Here is a 12777-nt window from a genome sequence, read left to right as displayed (position 1 = left end):
GGCAGGAGACAAACACCCCAGACTCCAGGACTTCTCTCCCACCAACGAGACCGAGAAACCAGAGGAGCCAGGGAGTCCAGGGAAGCAGCTGTTCTGGCCACAGGATCAGGTACAACAGGCCTTGCTTCTGGGCCTGTGTTCCAGTGCCTGGGGACCACCTGGGAACTGCGCAGAGCTTCCAATCCTGGCAGGAGCCAAACACCCCAGACTCCTCCAGGACTTCTCTCCCACCAACGAGACCAGGAAACCAGAGGAGCCAGGGAGACCAGGGGAGCAGCTGTTCCAGCCGCAGGATCAGGTACAACAGGATCCAGGAAAGGGTCCAGGGGACCAGGTGGGAGGCTAAGCACCAAAGATTCCTGTTCTTCTTCTCCACCCACGGGACCAGAATGAGAACAAGGAATAGAAGAACCACAAGATTATTGGACTTGCTAGCACCCACCAAAAGGGAACTCTGGTCCCCTAACAACCAGACCAGTAAGGGGCTCTTTATGCACCCACTAGAAGAAGAGGTGGGAAAGAGACAATACAAAAACACACTCAGCAACAGAAAAACAAATATGACACCACCAGATTTTAGAGACTCCACACCAGCAAGACTCCAACACTCCAATGCGAACGAAGCAGAAGAGAATGACCTTAAAACCACTTTCATGAAAATGACAGATGCTGTAAAAGAGGATATAGGAAAATCCCTCAAAATAATGGAAGAAAAAACAAACCAAAAAATGCAAGAAGTGGAAGAAAAAGCAAACGAAAAAATACAAGAATTGGAAGAAAAAACAAACCAAAAAAGGCAGGAAATGGAAGAAACAAAGCAAAAAATGCAAGAAATGGAAGAAAGAACAAACTAAAAAATTCATAAAAGGCAACAATGGATGAAAAGATAAACGAAAAATTGCAAGAAGCAATGCAAACACTGCAAGGGTTGAAAACTGAAATAGAGACAATAAAAAAAAACCCGACAATCTGAAGAAAGGCAGGAAATAGAAAAGCTGGGCAAACAGTCAAGTACCACCAATATAAGCATTAACAATAGAATAGAAGAAATGGGAGAGAGAATCTCAAGTGTAGAAGATACACTAGGAGAAATGGATTAATCAACCAAAGAGAAAACCTTAAGCCCAACAAATCCTTAACAGTAAACATCCAGGAAATATGGGACACCATGAAAAGACCAAACCTAAGAATAATAGGTATAGAAGAAGGAGAAGAAAAACACCTCAAAGGGGCAGAAAACATATTCAACAAAATCATAGAAGAAAACTTTCCCAACCTTAAGAAAGACATGCCAATGAAGGTACAAGAAGTTTACAGAACACCAAATAGAGTGGACCACAAAAAAGTCCCCCTCGCCACATAATAATCAAGACCCCAAATATACAGAATAAAGAAAGAATATTAAGAGCAGCTAAGGAAAAAGGCCAAGTAACACATAAAGGCAGACCTATCAGAATTACACCTGACTTCTTCATGGAAACTCTGAAAGCCAGAAGGTCCTGGATAGATATTCTACCAACACTAAGAGACCATGGATTCCAACCCAGACTACTATACCCGGAAAAGCTCTCAATCACTATAGATGGAGAAACAAGATATTCCATGACAAAACTAGATTCAAGCTACACGTATCCACTAACCCATCTCTACAGAAAGTTTTGGAAGAAAAACTCCAACCCAAGGAAGTTAACTACAATCAGAAAAACATAGGTGTTAGAGAATCCCTCTCTATCAACAGCCAAAAGAACAAAAGGGTGAAATTCCACACATAATTCCAACAACAACAACCATTGCAAATCGAAGAAGGATGAGCAATCAATGGTCATTAATATCCCTCCACATTAGTGGCCTTAACTCACCCATAAAAAGACACAGACTAGCAGAATGGATTCGAAGACGGAACCCTTCCTTCTGCTGCATACAAGAAACACACCTCACCATCAAAGACAGACATTACCTGAGAGTTAAAGGTTGGGAAAAAATTTTTCAATCAAATGGACCCAAGAAACAAGCAGGGGTAGCAATCCTAATATCTAACAAACTAGACTTTAAAATAAAATCAATCAAAAGAGATGAAGGAGGTCATTACATACTCATCACAGGTGAAATCCACCAAGATGAAGTGTCTATCCTGAACATCTATGCCCCAAATACAAAGGCATCCACATTCATAAAAGAAACATTATTAGAACTTAAATCACATATAAAGCCCCACACAGTTATAGTGGGAGATTTCTACACACCAATATCACCACTAGACAGGAATACCAAACAGAAACTCAACAAAGAAGCAAAGGGTCTAATAGAAGTTATGACCCAACTGGGATTAACAGACATCCATAGAACATTTCATCCACATAAAAAAGAATATACCTTCTTCTCACCACCACAAGGAACCTTCTCAAAAATCGATCACATACTTGGAAACATATCAACCCTCAGCAGCTACAAAAAAATTGGTATAACTCCATGCATCTTATCAGACCGCCATGCTTTAAAATTAGTATTCAACACCATCACAAATTGCAGAAAACCTACAAACTCATGGAAATTGAATAATGCTCAACTGCACCATTCCTGGGTCAAAGAAGAAATAAAAAAAGAAATTAAAGACTTCCTCGAATTCAATGAGAATGAAGACACAACGTACCCAAACCTATGGGACACTTTGAAAGCAGTGCTATGGGGGAAGTTCATAGCACTAAGTGCTCACATGAAGAAACAGGAGAACAGTTATACCAGAGAATTAACATCACATCTGAAAGCTCTAGAACACAAAGAAGCAAACTCCCCCAGGAGCAGTAGACGCCAGGAAATAATCAAATTGAGGGCTGAAATCAATAAAGTAGAAACCAAGAAAACAATACAAAGAATCAATGCAATGGAGTGTTGGTACTTTGAGAAAATCAACAAGATAGACAAACCTTTGTCCAAAATTACCAAACAGCAGAGAGTGAACATGCAAATTAACAAAATCATAAATGAAAAGGGGAACATAACAACGGACTCTGGGGAAATCCAGAGAATCATCAGGTCATACTTTGAAAACCTGTACTCCACAAAATTCAAAAATTTACAGGAAATGGATGACTTCCTGGATAGTTATCACTTGGCAAAACTAAATCAAGAACAGATAAGCAATTTAAATAGACGTATAACCCCTATGGAAATAGAAGCAGTCATCAAAAGACTCACAACCAAAAAAAAAGTCCAGGTCCAGATGGCCTCAGTGCAGAATTCTACCACAAATTCAAAGAACAGCTTATACCAATTCTTCTCAAAGTATTCCACACAATAGAAGCAGAAGGGTCTTTGCCAAACTCTTTCTATGAGGCTTCAATAACCTTGATCCCCAAGCCACACAAAGACACATCTAAGAAAGAGAGTTTCAGACCAATATCCCTCATGAACATTGATGCAAAAATACTCAATAAAATACTGACAAATCGGGTCCAAGAACACATCAAAACAATCATTCACCACGATCAAGTAGGATTCATCCCAGGGATGCAGGGATGGTTCAACATACGAAAATCCATCATTGTAATCCACCATATAAACAAGCTGAAAAACAAAAATCACATCATCATCTCACTAAATGCTGAAAAAGCCTTTGTCAAAATCCAACAGCCCTTCATGATAAAGGTCTTGGAGAGATCTGGGATAACAGGGACATACTTAAACATAATAAAAGCTATATACAGTAAACCAACAGCCAACATCAAACTAAATGGACAGAAACTCAACACAATTCCTCTAAAATAGGAACAAAACAAGGCTGTCCACTCTCTCTGTACCTTTTCAACATGGTACTTGAAGTTCTAGTCATTGCCATACGACAAGAAAGGGGGATCAAGGGAATACAAATTGGGAAGGAAGAGGTCAAACTTTCACTGTTTTCAGATGATATGATAGTTTACATCAATGACCCAAAGAACTCTACCAGGGAACTCTTACAGCTGATTAACACCTTCAGCGAAGTGGTAGGCTACAAGATCAACTCAAGAAAATCAGTAGCCCTACTATATACACATGATAAAAGGGCTGAAAAAGAAATCAGAGAAACATCACCCTTTACAATTGCCAAAAACAACATAAAATACCTTGGGGTAACATTAACCAAACAAGTCAAAGACCTGTATCGCAAGAACTTTGAATCTTTAAAGAAAGAAATTAAAGAAGCCCTCAGAAAATGGAAAGATCTCCAATGCTCTTGGATAGGTAGGATCAATGTAGTAAAAATGGCATTCCTGCCAAAAGCAATCTACAGATTCAATGCAATCCCCATTAAAATCCCAGCATAATTCTTCACAGACCTTGAAAGAACAATAATCAATTTTGTATGGAAAAACAAAAGACCCAGGATAGCCAAAACAACCCTATTCAACAAGGCAACATCCGGAGGCATCACCATTCCTGACCTCAAGCTCTATTATAGAGCTATAGTCCTGAAAACAGCTTGGTATTGGCACAAAAATAGACAGGTAGACCAATGGAATCGAATTGAAAATCTGGGTATTAACCCACACATGTACGAACATCTGATCGTTGACAAAAAAGCTAAAAATATACAATGGAATAAAGAAAGCATCTTCAACAAATGGTGCTGGCATAACTCGAGGATGGCATGTAGAAGAATGTGCATTGATCCATGTTTATCGCCATGCACAAAACTTAAGTCCCAATGGATCAAAGACCTCAACATAAATCCAGCCACACTGAACCTCTTAGAAGAGAAAGTGGGTGGTACGCTTGAACGAATTGGTACAGGAGACAGCTTCCTGAACATAACACCACTAGCACAGACAGTGAGATCAACAATTAATAAATGGGACCTCCTGAAACTGAGAAGCTTCTGTAAGGCAAAGGACGCAGTCAGCAAGACAAAAAGGCAGCCCACAGAATGGGAAAAAATATTCACTAATCCCACATCTGACAGAGGGTTGATCTCCAAAATTTACAAAGAACTCAAGAAGCAAGTCTCCAAAACATCAAAGGACCCAATTAAAAAGTGGGCTGCAGAACTAAATAGAGAGTTTTCAATAGAGGAGTCTAAAATGGCTGAGAGGCACTTGAGAAAGTGTTCAACATCCTTAGCCATCCGGGAAATGCAAATCAAAACAACTCTGAGATACCATCTCACTCCTGTCAGAATGGCTAAAATCAAAAACACCAAGGACAATTTATGCTGGAGAGGATGTGGTGAAAGGGGGACACTCCTCCATTGCTGGTGGGAGTGCCAACTGGTTCAGCCACTTTGGAAATCACTATAGAGATTCCTCAGAAAAATGGGAATAAACCTACCACAAGACCCAGCAACTCCACTCTTAGGCATATATCCAAAAGATGTCCATTCATACAACAAGGATGTCTGTTCCACTATGTTCATAGCAGCATTATTTGTAATAGCCAGAACTTGGAAGCAACCTAGATGTCCCTCAACCGAAGAGTGGATAGAGAAAATGTGGTACATTAACGCAATGGAGTACTATTTAGCAGGAAAAAACATTGGAATCCTTAGATTTGCAGGGAAATGGATGACACTAGAAGAAACCATCCTGAGTGAGGTAACCCAGTCACAAAAAGAGAAACATGGCATGTACTCTCTCATATATGGATTTTAGACATAGATCTTGGGAGTGCCAGCCTACAATCCCATGGCCAGAGAGTCTGGGTAACAGAAACTTCATTCAGTGGCTGATGGAAGAAGAGGCAGTCTCCCATGGCTAAGCACTGAGATGAACTCAAGGTAGCCAGTAACAGAGAGGGAGGACTGATGACCAAAGGGATTAAGACTGGGCTGGTTTAGCCCCCAGAAACAGTTGACCTGACAAAGGTTAACTCTTGAATCCCAGGCCTCAGCCTGGGAACCCTGCATGGGACTGATCAAGACCCCCTGAATGTGGGTGTCAGTGAGGAGGCCTAGGTAATCTATTGAGCTTTGAGCAGTAGATCAGTACTCATCCCTAGTATATACAAGGACTTCGGACTCTCATCCAGCATGTGAGGTGCACTCTCACCCCGAACTCTTGGGGAACAGTCTAGGCCCTGCCCTGTATGAAATGACAGACTATGGACACCCCCTTGGAAGGCCTCACCCTTCCTGGGAAATGAGGGAATAATGGGGGTTTGGGGGAAGGGCACGGGAGGAGAGGAGGAAAAGGGAGCGGGACCTGGAACTGACTTGTGAAGCAACCTTGTTTCTTATCTAAATTTAAACTGAAGAATAAAAAAAACTGATTAGATGAGGAATTTTGGATATGGCTTAGTGGTTAAGAACTCTGGCTGCTCTTTGAGAGGACATGGATTCAATTCCAAGTACCCACATGGCACCTCACAACTATGTGTAACTCTGTTTCCAGGGGATCCAACACCAACATACAGCTTACATGCAGGCACAAACACCAATGCACATGAAATAAAAATATTTTAAAAACAAATAGATGATAAATGAACATGAATAGAAGGACACCCTGCTTCCACATTTCCTCCTTAGCCTTTTGTCTCCATCTTATTCCTGCAGCAGCAGTCACCTCATGGAAAATCAAACATTTTCAGCTATGCATGTGGGGTGTAAAAAGGATGTGGTCTACAGGATGTGGAAAGAAGAGCTCCAAACCTGGAGCCCATTGAGGAAGAAAGGCTCAGGATGATCCATCGCTAATTTTTTTCTGGTTGAAAACAGTGTTTGGGGCAGCAGAGATGGTTCAGAGGTTAAGAGCACTGGGTTCTTTTCCAGACATCCTGAGTTCAAATCCCAGCAAATACATGGTGGTGCTAACCATCTATAATATGATATGGTCCCTTTTCTAGCTTGCAGGCATACATGCAGGCAGAACACTGTCTAAAGGTTTTTTCCATGTAATATATTCTGATCACTGTTTCCCTTCCCACATCTCTTTCTAGAATGTCCCCACATCCACACCTATCTAACTTAACATACCTACCTCTTTTCTGAAAACAAACAAGTAAACACACAAACAAACCAGAATAGAACAAAAAAACAAAAAATAAAAAGAATAAGAAGCACATATACATATATGTAAACACACATGAATACAAAAAATAATAAAAAACACAATATTGTATATCATAACATATAAGCAACTAATATGCTAAATAACTCCCAATTAAAATATCATGAGATAAAAGAATATGTACAACTAAAATTGAGTTTATTTGAATTAGTCATCTATATCTTGATAAGAGGCCTGTCCTTAATGTGGTTTGTTTGCCAGTGAAATGCTGTTGGGGAAAACTAAGTTTTCCTTCATGAGAGGTTGTCAACTATAGAGAGCATCTTGGTTAGGGATGAGGGATCATGTTCACTTCACCTCTCAGTGCTGGGATCCCATCTGTATAGGACTTATGCAGGCCATGTGCTTGTTTTCACCATCTCTATGACTTTGCATATGAACCAGTCTTATTGTGTCTGGAGGACATTATCTCCTTAGTGCCGCCATCCCCACAGGCTTGTGTAATTTTCTGCTTCATCTTCTGAAAAACTATCTAAACCCTGAGTAGAGAAGTTTGATGGGGACATTCCATTTAGGACTTGGTGTTAGGATGAAACCTCAGTGAATGGAGGAGGAGTGACAGAACAGGCCTCTGCAAGTTGTCTATTACAGGACATGGTACCAGGGGAGCTATAATGGAGGATAAGAAGGACAGTGAAGATGACCTACCTACTTTCCAAGTCTACATGTACACTGAGTTACCTGATATGCAGAGTTTGTAGCTTTTCACCGTTGAGGCAAAGGATAGGAAATGGGCTAGAAATGGTGTGGGGTGGTCCTGGAAGGGTCCACAGGAAGGAGGAAAGTTGGGTTTGTTGCAAGGTTTGGCAGAGATTCTCCAGGGATTCTACCACTGCTCTTCTATCAGTAATTCAGTCTGGATGTGGTGAGAGTGAGTGAAATGGATGGTGCCATCCTTAAGATCAAATCACTTCTGAGAACTTTCCTATGAGTAGTTCCTATGTGTATTCATGACTACAGGTCATCTTCTCTGGAAAGGAAGATACACGCATATAAACACCATATCTGTATTGTTAATAATATCTCACTCTAATGGAAATAACATTGTCATTTTGCAACGGAAAACACATGAGAGACAGAAATGGCTGTTATCTGTGTGCCATAGCTCTCAAGAACAAATGCTGGCCTGAGTATTCGTCTCCAAGAAAAGGAGGAGTTGCTTGATGAATGATCTGAGCATTCTGGGATAAGGGAGTACATCAGTAAATACAGTTATATACATAAGAAATCTCTCTCTCTCTCTCTCTCTCTCTCTCTCTCTCTCTCTCTCTCTCTCTCTCTCTCCAAATCGCTGTCTCACACACACATATACACACATCACATACAAACTTATAATAGGAAATAATCTTGTATATATGCTAAAATATGAAGTTTCATATGTAATCTATTGTAGAATTAAAGATAGATAACAGTATCACTAGTGTGTATAAATGACATTTATATCCCAGCACTAAAATGCACTTGACATGACAAAATGATGAATTATGTGTCTGAGTCCCTCACAGGTAGAGAACACTTAAGCAGAGGCCTCACTGGTTAAGGATGCAACCACAAGGTGACAATAGATCTCAGCTGCTGGGGAGAATGCAGAGGATTCTCTTCCATGTGTGCTGGTTGTGCAGGCTCAGCGCAGAAACAGAGCCTTTTTCTCAGTACTGAGTGGATGACTCTAGAGGTAGAATTGTTACTGGCAAAGAACAACACCCTGGTAGCTTTAACTGACATACTAGACATAATGATCTTTACTGGATCTTAATTTAACTGTGAAGAAAAACGGAGACATGTGTTCAGATTTTATTCATGTTTCTATGGGTTCAGATGGATGGTGAGTTAATATTTTAGGAACACAGAACTCTCTGTGGGCATTTCTGAGACATCTAGGATGAACTCTATTTTATTCAGGTTTTCTCTAGTTACTGTATAAAAAGGAATCCTGGGTAGTGATGACCTGACAACCAGTCTCCTTTTTTATCTATCTGCATGGGTGTAAGCCAAGGAGAGCAGGTGGAGCAGCATCCTTCCACCCTGAGAGTCCAGGAGAGAGTCAGTGCCCTCAGCAACCACACTTACACAGGCATTGCATCATCCTACTTACCTTGGTATAAGCAAGGACCTGAAGAGCATCCTAAGATTATTATTGACAATCGATCAACTATGGAAAGAAAGTAGAAACAAAGACTAATAGTTTTCCAGGATAAGAAAGCCAAACACTTCCCCTGTACATCACAGACACCCAGCCTGGGGACTCTGCCTTGCACTTCTGTGCTGCAAGTGCACACTGCTCCCCAGGCACCTGCAGTCTGTCCTCAAACATGCCACAGGGCCTGGAGCTCCATCCACATCCTGTGTCACGGGCCTTCCTATACAGAATTTGTCAGTTGTTAGTTGTCAAAGGCCAACTATAGTGTAGACATTAAAAACACAAAAAAAGAATGTTAACTCCAAGTCACTCAAAACAATTGGGGAGAATTTTCTCCTTTTGTTTTTAAAAATTATTCTAAAACTTGAGATACAATTTTGTCATTACCTGTCCATGGTGCAGAACTGTATTTCAAAGAAGATGAGGTTGTAGCACACTCATCCCCAGGTGGGATATCTCCATCACACACCATCCTCCCAAGGTCACAAAGGAAGACGGGCAGAAAGGATGCCAGAACCATAGGCAGGGGATGAGAACAAGGAGACAACATTTTCTGAACACAGCAGGGTGACTGCACACATGAACTCCCAGAGGTCTACAGCATACATAAGACTTGCAAAGGGACAAGCCAGACACTATTTCAGCAAGAAGAGGGAAGCTGGGCATTCCACCCTTATCCAAGTAGCTATAGGCAGTTGGTATCTGCTGGGCAGATTAATGTTTCTTTGTTGGTGCAGCCCTTGGTATATAGACTACACTTCACTGAATGCCACACATCAAAACCTTGATTGCTAATTTTAAAGAAGCAAGGGAACTAGATTGGTAGAGAAGAGTGGATGAATCTGGCAAGAGTTTAGGTTTCAGGTGTATATAATGAAAATTCATTGCAAAACAGTCCCTAAGAAGTAATAAAATAAAATGCACTAAAATTGTATGATGTATGTAAGCATACATACATACGTAAAATTTTATGTGTATTTTTCATGCTAAATACCATAGCATACATATAGTTCAGTGACGCTGGTGATTGCAGATATCCACTATGGATAAGAGACCTGCCTCGTTTGGTGAGGCCTCAAGTTTATTTATAATGTGTTATGCAGACATCTGTGGTGCAGACTGAAGAGAAATCAGCAGAGGGTACTGCCTCTTCAGATGTGGTTTTAAATAACACTTAAGAAACTTATAGTCACAGCAGAAAGAGAATAGGAAGATGGTTTTACCAGTCCATTGGCCACAACAACAACCTTTAACTGTATGTTTTAAAAATAAAACCTACTGAGTGAGGTTTCCTGTCATTTCTAGGAGACAGAATTCATAGCTCCTTCTATCTTTCCACTCTCTCTCTTCCTTGCTGTTCTCAGAGACTTAAGTTTCTTCCCACATTCACTAGTCATCTGGGTGTGCAGCACTTATTTCACAGGAGTTCTTACATAGTCTTCTTGTTTACATGTTTCAATAGAAGTAGTAGCTAATGTCCATGAATAATTATATTTTCTAATCTTCAGGGACAGGCCAAGCAGACCAACATTGGGAATGCTAACTCTTTAATAGTAATTCAAAGTTCCTGGTGAATTTTTCTGCTCACATCACAGGAGGTTTTCCACCAAGGTCCCAGGCCATTGATTTGAACTCAGTATAAAAGAGTCAGACCCCACAGAAGTCTATCACCTTTCCCCTAGGAACTCTGTATGCAAGTTCTAGTCCCCATGGTTTCATTCAGTAAGATTGACCCATCCCCAGTGTGGCTCTGCCCCTTCTGAGCCCCTCCAATCTATCACCGGGCAACTTCAAGTCAGGATTCAGGAGCAGTGAGCAAAATCTCACATCAAAGACACAACCTGTAACCTAACTGGTGATGGAGGGTCACATAGGAAAAACAGAATAATAACAAAACCCAAAACAGTATGTCCCCTCTCCAAAATAAACATCATTTTCTAGTGGTCCCCAGTGATAGCAAGTTGAATAAAACTGGAGTACTTAAATCAAAAAGTAACTATGAATATGGTAAAAGAATTCATGAATTCCCAATACCTCCCTAAAAAGCTAGTAGTGGACAGAAATGACATCCTGATTGATTCAAGAAAACACAAATAAGTAACTTAATGAGATAATGTGGACTATGAAGGATAAAGAAACTTAATTCAATAAGGAACTAGAAATGCTGAATATCAGGGTATTTGATAATGGTTTAATTAATTTTATTATTCTGTATTACCTAAAATTATATATGCATATATCATATAATGTTTACATATGAACATATTTTACATACTTACAGTAATACATATATTTTAAGATACATATATCATAAAGGATTGCATATTATCTTAATAATATATTTAGTAATAAGATATTATCTGTCTTAATATAATAATATATAAATCTCAATAACAGAATAAGGAATGTGTTCCTTTGTATATAAACATACCCTCATCTGAAATGAAGTTAAGCCACTTGTGCTGACAGTGCTCCTACAAGAACAACAGAATAACAAAAACCACAGTACCAGGTATGAAGAACCACCTTTTGATTGCTTAGTCATAGTAGTTAGTCTAAGTGACACACAAACAATATACATTATTGAAGAAGCCCTTGATTGCCTCTCAGGTTTAGAACTCCTAAGTCTATAGACACCCCACACTTAGGACACAGGACTTGAATGATTGCACCTGGATCTAACCTGAAAAGATCTTTCCTGTTGTCTACCTTTCATGGTTTCAGAAAATATGATGCAATCTGCCAAGGGACAAGGGGTGAAATGATGAATTGAGCTACTCAGCTGTAACACCTATGAACCATGGCAATTACCAGCATTGCAAAATATCCATAAGGGTACAGTAAGTGGCACTCAGAGGTTGCTGGCAACCAATAGCTACTGATTGGACGTAAGGTCCCATCAAGAGGGTAAACAATGCTTGGTACTGGAAACCTAGCATGTTTCCTGGGGCTGGTGAGGTCATGGACTTTAGAATATAACCTACTTCCACCACTTTGCTAGTTGAGCATAATTTCTTACTACATTCTAAATCTTATCCTTTTACTCAAAGACAAGTGTAGTTACTGCCCCTCATCTAAGAAACCTCTCCTTAGAGAAAATGGAGACTGTATATAGGTGCATAATTATATATACTGTTACATATAATTAATATATATATTATATTTGTGGGTGGTGGATCTTACACAGGCAAGATAAAATTATAAACTCATTGTACTAACCGTATCAGAGTTACATTATTAGGAGCAAATAATCATTGGACATCCCATTTCTTCATGGTCACTAATGGGGGAGAGGAACAGGTACTCATGCCTAAACTGGTAAAGAAACAAATAATTGCTAGAGGATCTGTGGAGACAGAGACAAGGACGATCCGGAGAGTTTCTAATAAGTCTTGCTCTGTCCTGTAGATAGGTAGTCATCTGCAAAATCTCTCCTAGACTCTGACTTTAGCTATTTGATCTCTTTGATCCATGGACCTTAAGAAAGGAACACCTGATATTTTTTATTTAAATTTGAGTTTATGTGAAAAAAATTTAAACTTTGTGTTTATTAATTCTTTGAGGATTTCATACAATTTTGTTCACATTCATCTTTCATAC

This window comes from Mesocricetus auratus, unplaced genomic scaffold (genome assembly GCF_017639785.1).
Source record: "Mesocricetus auratus isolate SY011 unplaced genomic scaffold, BCM_Maur_2.0 Super-Scaffold_100707, whole genome shotgun sequence".
Classification (NCBI taxonomy): Eukaryota; Metazoa; Chordata; class Mammalia; order Rodentia; family Cricetidae; genus Mesocricetus; species Mesocricetus auratus.
Note: the sequence above shows the minus strand (reverse complement) of the source record.